The sequence below is a fragment of the Amia ocellicauda genome, unplaced genomic scaffold (genome assembly GCF_036373705.1).
Source record: "Amia ocellicauda isolate fAmiCal2 unplaced genomic scaffold, fAmiCal2.hap1 HAP1_SCAFFOLD_239, whole genome shotgun sequence".
NCBI lineage: Eukaryota > Metazoa > Chordata > Actinopteri > Amiiformes > Amiidae > Amia > Amia ocellicauda.
In genome coordinates, this window is record NW_027102802.1 from 30,001 (window position 1) to 40,000 (window position 10,000).

Below are 10,000 nucleotides of genomic sequence, written 5' to 3' on the forward strand. Positions count from 1 at the left end.
ACCGGAGATATGTCAGAGCCCGTACGCCCCCCGCACTCACCCTTAAAGGCCCGCAAGCCCTTGGGGTTCCTGCCGGGGGCGGGCAGCATACATATGTCCGTTCCGTGTGAGCCACCGGAGATATGTCAGAGCCCGTACGCCCCCCGCACTCACCCTTAAAGGCCCGCAAGCCCTTGGGGTTCCTGCCGGGGGCGGGCAGCATACATATGTCCGTTCCGTGGGAGCCACCGGAGATATGTCAGAGCCCGTACGCCCCCCGCACTCACCCTTAAAGGCCCGCAAGCCCTTGGGGTTCCTGCCGGGGGCGGGCAGCATACATATGTCCGTTCCGTGGGAACCACCGGGGAGATGTCAGAGCCCGTGAAACCCCGAAAGACAGACCCTTAAAGGCCCGCAAGCCCTTGGGGTGAACGTCTGGGGCGGGCAGCATACATACACCCCGGTCGGGAACCACAGGGAGGTGAGGTCAGAGCCCGTGAAACCCCGAAAGACAGACCCTTAAAGGCCCGCAAGCCCTTGGGGTGAACGTCTGGGGCGGGCAGCATACACACTCTCCACGGCGGGCCGCGAAGACTTAGCGGGCGCAGCCGCCGGAGCGGGCCGCCGACGAGGCCTGAAACGCGGGGTGCGGCCGGGACCGTTCCCCCCCTTGCATTTCGCTGGATGATCAGACAGTCGCAAAGAACCGTCTGAAAATCCCGGGCCAAGTCCAGAAAGTGTCCGTAAAAGAGCTAGCGGGGCCCAGCCACTTTCCTCCAGCAAGTGCCCTTAGCTCAGTTTTGACCTCTCTCATTGCACTAAGTGTCTTCAAAAACCCAGTTCCTGTATTTCCCCCGGCACCGTAGAGAAATGCTGACAGCCTGGAACACTGTGGCGGCTGCACACGGCACTCCCATGCCCGCCGCGAGCAGCCTAGCCCCGCCTCAGACCCGCGAGAACCGCCCATCGGCACACGGCCCGCTGTGCGCCCGAGCCGTTTGGTGTAAAAACTGTCCAAAAGTGGTTTCGACCACTTAGGAACATCGTAGAGACTCGAAATAAAAAGGATTTTGTTGGAAAAGCGATTCTGAGGAAGGCTGTGTTAAAATTAATTTCGGGAAATGTCGTTTACCCCCCCCCAAATGGCTCCGAAGTACCCCCCCCCCACCCCCCCCCTAAAAAACCGTGTTCCGGGGGTTTTTCGAGAAAACAAACACACGGGGTATATAGAGGGGACTGAGACGAATCGAATGACGTGCTTTGCAAAGAAATCGGGGGCTCACAGCCCCCCCAGGAGAGGTTCAAAAGTCGGAGGACTGGTCACCTAACTCCCATTGAAGTCAATGGGGGAAAAATGAAAACTGTCAAAAAGGCTTAAAATGGTTCAAAAACCCACTGGGGCAGTAGATAATCATCCTATTTGAATTTTAAAAGTCTTAGTTTGGCGAAAAAATACCTTTTAATAATTGTTTTAGGGGTCAGAAAAATCAGCTCCGGCTGCCTGGTCACCTAGGGGAGATAGAAAATTTTTCTAAGTTTTTCACTCGGCCGCCTGGTCCCCTAACTCGAAAATTTTAAAGTGCTCCCATCGGTCCCGGGATAGGGTGGCTGATAGCTGGGAGCCCCCTGAGCACTGCCCCGGTGTTAGTTTTCGGAGAAATGCCCCCGTTGATTTGTTATGATTTTTTTTCCGCCGGCCGCCTGGTCGCCCTAATGCAAAGTCAATGGGAGTGAGGAGATAGAAAATTTTTCAAAGTTTTTCACTCGGCCGCCTGGTCCCCTAACTCGAAAATTTTAAAGTGCTCCCATCGGTCCCGGGATAGGGTGGCTGATAGCTGGGAGCCCCCTGAGCACTGCCCCGGTGTTAGTTTTCGGAGAAATGCCCCCGTTGATTTGTTATGATTTTTTTTCCGCCGGCCGCCTGGTCGCCCTAATGCAAAGTCAATGGGAGTGAGGAGATAGAAAATTTTTCAAAGTTTTTCACTCGGCCGCCTGGTCCCCTAACTCGAAAATTTTAAAGTGCTCCCATCGGTCCCGGGATAGGGTGGCTGATAGCTGGGAGCCCCCTGAGCACTGCCCCGGTGTTAGTTTTCGGAGAAATGCCTCCGTTGATTTGTTATGATTTTTTTTCCGCCGGCCGCCTGGTCGCCCTAATGTAAAGTCAATGGGAGTGAGGAGATAGAACATTTTTCAAAGTTTTTCACCCGGCCCCAAACGGCTCCAAAACACACTGGGGCTGTGGCTGGGACTCTCACCAGGACTGCCCCCTACTTTATTTCTGGATTAAAAAGCATTCTATATTAATTTTTCGATTTTTGGGACCCGGGACGCCTGGTCACCTAACTCCCCTTCTATCCCTATGGGGGGGGGGCGGGGACATCGAAAACGCTCCCATCGCCGCCGAGGCACGCTGCGGGGACTCTCCCTACCATCGCCCCATGCTTCCTTTGAAGAATATATGACGTTTTTCAATTTTCACCGACATTTGAAAATCAAAACTTCAGAACATTTCATAGTTATTCTCAATGGGTTGTCTAGGGGCACACATCTCTAAACTGGGGGAAATGCTCAAAATGATTAAAAAGAAAAACAATGCCCCCAGACCCGGGGGGCTGATAGCTGGGAGCCCCCTGAGCACAGCCCCGGTGTTAGTTTCTGGAGAAATGCCCCCGTTGATTTGTTATGATTTTTTTTCCGCCGGCCGCCTGGTCGCCCTAATGCAAAGTCAATGGGAGTGAGGAGATAGAATATTTTTCAAAGTTTTTCACTCGGCCGTCTGGTCCCCTGACTCGAAAATTTTAAAGTGCTCCCATCGGTCCCAGGGTAGGGTGGCTGATAGCTGGGAGCCCCCTGAGCACAGCCCCGGTGTTAGTTTCTGGAGAAATGCCCCCGTTGATTTGTTATGATTTTTTTTCCGCCGGCCGCCTGGTCGCCCTAATGTAAAGTCAATGGGAGTGAGGAGATAGAATATTTTTCAAAGTTTTTCACTCGGCCGTCTGGTCCCCTGACTCGAAAATTTTAAAGTGCTCCCATCGGTCCCAGGGTAGGGTGGCTGATAGCTGGGAGCCCCCTGAGCACAGCCCCGGTGTTAGTTTCTGGAGAAATGCCCCCGTTGATTTGTTATGATTTTTTTTCCGCCGGCCGCCTGGTCGCCCTAATGTAAAGTCAATGGGAGTGAGGAGATAGAATATTTTTCAAAGTTTTTCACTCGGCCGTCTGGTCCCCTGACTCGAAAATTTTAAAGTGCTCCCATCGGTCCCAGGGTAGGGTGGCTGATAGCTGGGAGCCCCCTGAGCACAGCCCCGGTGTTAGTTTCTGGAGAAATGCCCCCGTTGATTTGTTATGATTTTTTTTCCGCCGGCCGCCTGGTCGCCCTAATGCAAAGTCAATGGGAGTGAGGAGATAGAATATTTTTCAAAGTTTTTCACTCGGCCGTCTGGTCCCCTGACTCGAAAATTTTAAAGTGCTCCCATCGGTCCCAGGGTAGGGTGGCTGATAGCTGGGAGCCCCCTGAGCACAGCCCCGGTGTTAGTTTCTGGAGAAATGCCCCCGTTGATTTGTTATGATTTTTTTTCCGCCGGCCGCCTGGTCGCCCTAATGCAAAGTCAATGGGAGTGAGGAGATAGAATATTTTTCAAAGTTTTTCACTCGGCCGTCTGGTCCCCTGACTCGAAAATTTTAAAGTGCTCCCATCGGTCCCAGGGTAGGGTGGCTGATAGCTGGGAGCCCCCTGAGCACTGCCCCGGTGTTAGTTTTCGGAGAAATGCCTCCGTTGATTTGTTATGATTTTTTTTCCGCCGGCCGCCTGGTCGCCCTAATGCAAAGTCAATGGGAGTGAGGAGATAGAAAATTTTTCAAAGTTTTTCACTCGGCCGCCTGGTCCCCTAACTCGAAAATTTTAAAGTGCTCCCATCGGTCCCGGGATAGGGTGGCTGATAGCTGGGAGCCCCCTGAGCACTGCCCCGGTGTTAGTTTTCGGAGAAATGCCCCCGTTGATTTGTTATGATTTTTTTTCCGCCGGCCGCCTGGTCGCCCTAATGCAAAGTCAATGGGAGTGAGGAGATAGAAAATTTTTCAAAGTTTTTCACTCGGCCGTCTGGTCCCCTGACTCGAAAATTTTAAAGTGCTCCCATCGGTCCCGGGATAGGGTGGCTGATAGCTGGGAGCCTCCTGAGCACTGCCCCGGTGTTAGTTTCTGGAGAACTGCCCCCGTTGATTTGTTATGATCCGTAGTTGCCGGCCGGCCGCCCGGCATTGCTCTATCGGATGGAGCGTGGGCTGGCTATGGGAGATTTAGCGATTTTCGGAACCGGCCCCGATGGCCCCCCAAACCGGGTGGCCACGAGGTGGGACCCCCCTGAGCACTGCCCCGGTGTTAGTTTTCGGAGAAATGCCCCCGTTGATTTCTTATGATCCGTAGTTGCCGGCCGGCCGCCCGGCATTGCTCTATCGGATGGAGCGTGGGCTGGCTATGGGAGATTTAGCGATTTTCGGAACCGGCCCCGATCGCCCCCCAAACCGGGTGGCCACGAGGTGGGACCCCCCTGAGCACTGCCCCGGTGTTAGTTTTCGGAGAAATGCCCCCGTTGATTTGTTATGATCCGTAGTTGCCGGCCGGCCGCCCGGCATTGCTCTATCGGATGGAGCGTGTGCTGGCTATGGGAGATTTAGCGATTTTCGGAACCGGCCCCGATCGCCCCCCAAACCGGGTGGCCACGAGGTGGGACCCCCCTGAGCACTGCCCCGGTGTTAGTTTTCGGAGAAATGCCCCCGTTGATTTGTTATGATCCGTAGTTGCCGGCCGGCCGCCCGGCATTGCTCTATCGGATGGAGCGTGGGCTGGCTATGGGAGATTTAGCGATTTTCGGAACCGGCCCCGATCGCCCCCCAAACCGGGTGGCCACGAGGTGGGACCCCCCTGAGCACTGCCCCGGTGTTAGTTTTCGGAGAAATGCCCCCGTTGATTTGTTACGATTATTTTTCGCCCAGGCGATGTGCCTTTTCATTTTGTTTTGCACTTTCCTTCATTCCTTGGTGCATGCTACCATCTAACGGACACATTTCGGTACTGCAGTTTGAAAGTAATTTCCCCGTCTAGGGATCTCTCAATGCCCTGGGCTGCGAAAGGAGGGCAAGGACACCCTATGTTCTCATGAGTGCAAAGCCCCCCCGGCTTCAAGGCATTCCAAAAGGAAAACCGGAGACACTGCTGTACACACACACACACACACACACACACACACACACACACACACAGTGAGAGAGAGGGAGAGATAGAGAGAGAGAGAGGTGGAGAGGGAGAGAGAGGTGGAGATAGAGATGGAGATAGAGAGAGATGGAGATAGAGAGAGAGATGGAGATGGAGAGAGAGATGGTGATAGAGAGATAGAGATAGAGAGAGAGATGGTGATAGAGAGATGGAGATAGAGAGAGAGATGGTGATAGAGAGATGGAGATAGAGAGAGAGATGGTGATAGAGAGAGAGTCGTCACACTCTGGAACAAACTCCCCAGAAGCTGAAAGTTGGGGAACATTATGATGATCTTTATTTCTTGGCAGATAATAAATGATGATCTTACAGAGGGCGACTTACAACACCAGTGCAAACATACAGCGAAGGACAAGGCATCAATCGCGACAGAATCCCTTGAGTTAAAGCAGCAGATTCAGAATAACACACGTCAAAACAGACTGGAGACTAAAACGAGCACGAAAGGTGTCGAATATGTGGCCTCCTCTCGCTTGTAAACTCTCTCGTGTTCCTGTCGATGGGGTCGGCGGCTCGGGGCAGCGGCCTAGCAGCAGCAGGCAGGCCACCCGGCTGCCTGGGGCTGACCTCCGGGGCAGGCAGGCAGGCAGACCTCCAGGGCAGGCAGGCAGGCAGGCAGGCAGACCTCCAGGGCTAACAGGCTGACCTCCAGGGCTGGCAGGCTGACCTCCAGGGCTGGAAGGCAGGATGGCAGACCTCCAGGGCAGGCAGGCAGGCAGGCAGGCAGGCAGGCAGACCTCCAGGGCTGGCAGGGAGACCTCCAGGGCTGGCAGGCAGGCAGGCAGGGCTGTGTGGCTGGGGAGGGCAGGCTGGCAGGCAGGTAGGCCGTGCTGCTGCCAGGGCTGGAAGGCTGACCTCCAGGGCAGGCAGGCAGGCAGACCTCCAGGGCAGGCAGGCAGGTAGGCCGTGCTGCTGCCAGGGCTGGCAGGCTGACCTCCAGGGCAGGCAGGCAGGCAGGCAGACCTCCAGGGCTGGCAGGCTGACCTCCAGGGCAGGCAGGCAGGCAGGCAGGCAGACCTCCAGGGCTAACAGGCTGACCTCCAGGGCTGGCAGGCTGACCTCCAGGGCTGGAAGGCAGGATGGCAGACCTCCAGGGCAGGCAGGCAGGCAGGCAGGCAGGCAGGCAGACCTCCAGGGCTGGCAGGGAGACCTCCAGGGCTGGCAGGCAGGCAGGCAGGGCTGTGTGGCTGGGGAGGGCAGGCTGGCAGGCAGGTAGGCCGTGCTGCTGCCAGGGCTGGAAGGCTGACCTCCAGGGCAGGCAGGCAGGCAGACCTCCAGGGCAGGCAGGCAGGTAGGCCGTGCTGCTGCCAGGGCTGGCAGGCTGACCTCCAGGGCTGGCAGGCTGACCTCCAGGGCAGGCAGTGCTGCTGCCAGGGCAGGCAGGCAGACCTCCAGGGCTGGATAGCAGACCTCCAGGGCAGGCAGTGCTGCTTCCAGGGCTGGATAGCAGACCTCCAGGGCTAACAGGCTGACCTCCAGGGCTAACAGGCAGGCAGGCAGACCTCCAGGGCAGGCAGGCAGACCTCCAGGGCTAACAGGCTGACCTCCAGGGCAGGCAGGCAGACCTCCAGGGCAGGCAGTGCTGCTACCAGGGCAGGCAGTGCTGCTACCAGGGCTGGAAGGCAGACCTCCAGGGCTAACAGGCAGGCAGGCAGACCTCCAGGGCTGGAAGGCAGACCTCCAGGGCTGGCAGGCTGACCTCCAGGGCTAACAGGCAGACCTCCAGGGCTAACAGGCTGACCTCCAGGGCTAACAGGCAGGCAGGCAGACCTCCAGGGCTGGATAGCAGACCTCCAGGGCTAACAGGCAGACCTCCAGGGCTGGATAGCAGACCTCCAGGGCTGGCAGGCAGACCTCCAGGGCTGGATAGCAGACCTCCAGGGCTAACAGGCAGACCTCCAGGGCTGGAAGGCAGACCTCCAGGGCTGGCAGGCTGACCTCCAGGGCAGGCAGTGCTGCTGCCAGGGCAGGCAGGCAGACCTCCAGGGCTGGATAGCAGACCTCCAGGGCAGGCAGTGCTGCTTCCAGGGCTGGATAGCAGACCTCCAGGGCTAACAGGCTGACCTCCAGGGCTAACAGGCAGGCAGGCAGACCTCCAGGGCAGGCAGGCAGACCTCCAGGGCTAACAGGCTGACCTCCAGGGCAGGCAGTGCTGCTACCAGGGCAGGCAGGCTGTCCTCCAGGGCTGGATAGCAGACCTCCAGGGCAGGCAGTGCTGCTACCAGGGCAGGCAGGCTGTCCTCCAGGGCTGGATAGCAGACCTCCAGGGCAGGCAGTGCTGCTACCAGGGCAGGCAGGCTGTCCTCCAGGGCTGGATAGCAGACCTCCAGGGCAGGCAGTGCTGCTACCAGGGCTGGATAGCAGACCTCCAGGGCTGGATGGCAGGCAGGCAGACCTCCAGGGATGGATAGCAGACCTCCAGGGCTGGAAGGCAGGCAGGCAGACCTCCAGGGCAGGCAGTGCTGCTACCAGGGCTGGATAGCAGACCTCCAGGGCTGGATGGCAGGCAGGCAGACCTCCAGGGATGGATAGCAGACCTCCAGGGCTGGAAGGCAGGCAGGCAGACCTCCAGGGCAGGCAGTGCTGCTACCAGGGCTGGATAGCAGACCTCCAGGGCTAACAGGCAGACCTCCAGGGCTGGAAGGCAGACCTCCAGGGCTGGCAGGCTGACCTCCAGGGCAGGCAGTGCTGCTGCCAGGGCAGGCAGGCAGACCTCCAGGGCTGGATAGCAGACCTCCAGGGCAGGCAGTGCTGCTTCCAGGGCTGGATAGCAGACCTCCAGGGCTAACAGGCTGACCTCCAGGGCTAACAGGCAGGCAGGCAGACCTCCAGGGCAGGCAGGCAGACCTCCAGGGCTAACAGGCTGACCTCCAGGGCAGGCAGTGCTGCTACCAGGGCAGGCAGGCTGTCCTCCAGGGCTGGATAGCAGACCTCCAGGGCAGGCAGTGCTGCTACCAGGGCAGGCAGGCTGTCCTCCAGGGCTGGATAGCAGACCTCCAGGGCAGGCAGTGCTGCTACCAGGGCAGGCAGGCTGTCCTCCAGGGCTGGATAGCAGACCTCCAGGGCAGGCAGTGCTGCTACCAGGGCTGGATAGCAGACCTCCAGGGCTGGATGGCAGGCAGGCAGACCTCCAGGGATGGATAGCAGACCTCCAGGGCTGGAAGGCAGGCAGGCAGACCTCCAGGGCAGGCAGTGCTGCTACCAGGGCTGGATAGCAGACCTCCAGGGCTGGATGGCAGGCAGGCAGACCTCCAGGGATGGATAGCAGACCTCCAGGGCTGGAAGGCAGGCAGGCAGACCTCCAGGGCAGGCAGTGCTGCTACCAGGGCTGGATAGCAGACCTCCAGGGCTAACAGGCAGACCTCCAGGGCTGGAAGGCAGGCAGTGCTGCTACCAGGGCAGGCAGGCAGACCTCCAGGGCTAACAGGCTGACCTCCAGGGCAGGCAGTGCTGCTACCAGGGCTGGATAGCAGACCTCCAGGGCTGGATAGCAGACCTCCAGGGCTAACAGGCAGACCTCCAGGGCTGGCAGGCAGGCAGGCAGACCTCCAGGGCAGGCAGTGCTGCTACCAGGGCTGGATAGCAGACCTCCAGGGCAGGCAGTGCTGCTACCAGGGCAGGCAGGCTGTCCTCCAGGGCTGGATAGCAGACCTCCAGGGCAGGCAGTGCTGCTACCAGGGCTGGATAGCAGACCTCCAGGGCTGGATGGCAGGCAGGCAGACCTCCAGGGATGGATAGCAGACCTCCAGGGCTGGAAGGCAGGCAGGCAGACCTCCAGGGCAGGCAGTGCTGCTACCAGGGCTGGATAGCAGACCTCCAGGGCTAACAGGCAGACCTCCAGGGCTGGAAGGCAGGCAGTGCTGCTACCAGGGCAGGCAGGCAGACCTCCAGGGCTAACAGGCTGACCTCCAGGGCAGGCAGTGCTGCTACCAGGGCTGGATAGCAGACCTCCAGGGCTGGATAGCAGACCTCCAGGGCTAACAGGCAGACCTCCAGGGCTGGCAGGCAGGCAGGCAGACCTCCAGGGCAGGCAGTGCTGCTACCAGGGCTGGATAGCAGACCTCCAGGGCAGGCAGTGCTGCTACCAGGGCAGGCAGTGCTGCTGCCAGGGCTGGATGGCAGGCAGGCAGACCTCCAGGGCTAACAGGCTGACCTCCAGGGCAGGCAGGCAGACCTCCAGGGCTAACAGGCTGACCTCCAGGGCAGGCAGTGCTGCTACCAGGGCAGGCAGGCTGTCCTCCAGGGCTGGATAGCAGACCTCCAGGGCAGGCAGTGCTGCTACCAGGGCAGGCAGGCTGTCCTCCAGGGCTGGATAGCAGACCTCCAGGGCAGGCAGTGCTGCTACCAGGGCTGGATAGCAGACCTCCAGGGCTGGATGGCAGGCAGGCAGACCTCCAGGGATGGATAGCAGACCTCCAGGGCTGGAAGGCAGGCAGGCAGACCTCCAGGGCAGGCAGTGCTGCTACCAGGGCTGGATAGCAGACCTCCAGGGCTGGATGGCAGGCAGGCAGACCTCCAGGGATGGATAGCAGACCTCCAGGGCTGGAAGGCAGGCAGGCAGACCTCCAGGGCAGGCAGTGCTGCTACCAGGGCTGGATAGCAGACCTCCAGGGCTAACAGGCAGACCTCCAGGGCTGGAAGGCAGACCTCCAGGGCTGGCAGGCTGACCTCCAGGGCAGGCAGTGCTGCTGCCAGGGCAGGCAGGCAGACCTCCAGGGCTGGATAGCAGACCTCCAGGGCAGGCAGTGCTGC